The following is a 677-nucleotide window of genomic DNA, read 5'->3' as shown; positions in this document are numbered from 1 at the left end:
TGCAGACTCCAAAAAAGATCGAAAGAATCAGTCAAAAGCCTGGGACAAATGTCTTGACGCTCTCTCTTAAAAGTTGAGTCGTAGGAAGATGGAAATACAGATGCAGGTAGGGAGTTCCAGAGTTTACCAGTGAAAGGTATGAATGAATGTATTATTAGAGGGTTGGACAGAATAGGGATGAGAGGAAGTGAGGAGCAACCAGCGCACACACGTTTAAAGAAAAGTTGAATGAATATAGCTATGGAGACAGGACATCATGAACCCTGCTCGCGCCCTGTAATATACAACTAGATAGATACAACTATTGGAGCTTTTGGCGAGCGCGCCAATCTCAACTCAGAGTTGAAGTCAATACGCAGGAGGAGGGCAGGCATGCAGTTAGCAAGATCAGTAGAACAGTTAGCATGAAAATAGCAATAAAAGATAGAAAGAGATGCAACATTTCGGCGGTGAGAAAGAGGCTGAAGACAGTCAGTCAGAGAAGGAGAGTTGATGAGACGAAAAGCTTTTGATTCCACTCTATCTGATAAAGCTGTATGAGTGGAACCCCAAACATGCGAAGAGTACTCCATACAAGGACGAATAAGGCCTTTGTACAGAGTTAGCAGTTGGAGGGGCGAGAAAAACTGGCGGAGACGCCGCAGTACGCCTAACTTTATTTGTCGGATGCCCACATT

The sequence above is a fragment of the Portunus trituberculatus genome, chromosome 49 (assembly GCF_017591435.1).
Source record: "Portunus trituberculatus isolate SZX2019 chromosome 49, ASM1759143v1, whole genome shotgun sequence".
Classification (NCBI taxonomy): Eukaryota; Metazoa; Arthropoda; class Malacostraca; order Decapoda; family Portunidae; genus Portunus; species Portunus trituberculatus.
This window is presented reverse-complemented; position numbering follows the sequence as displayed.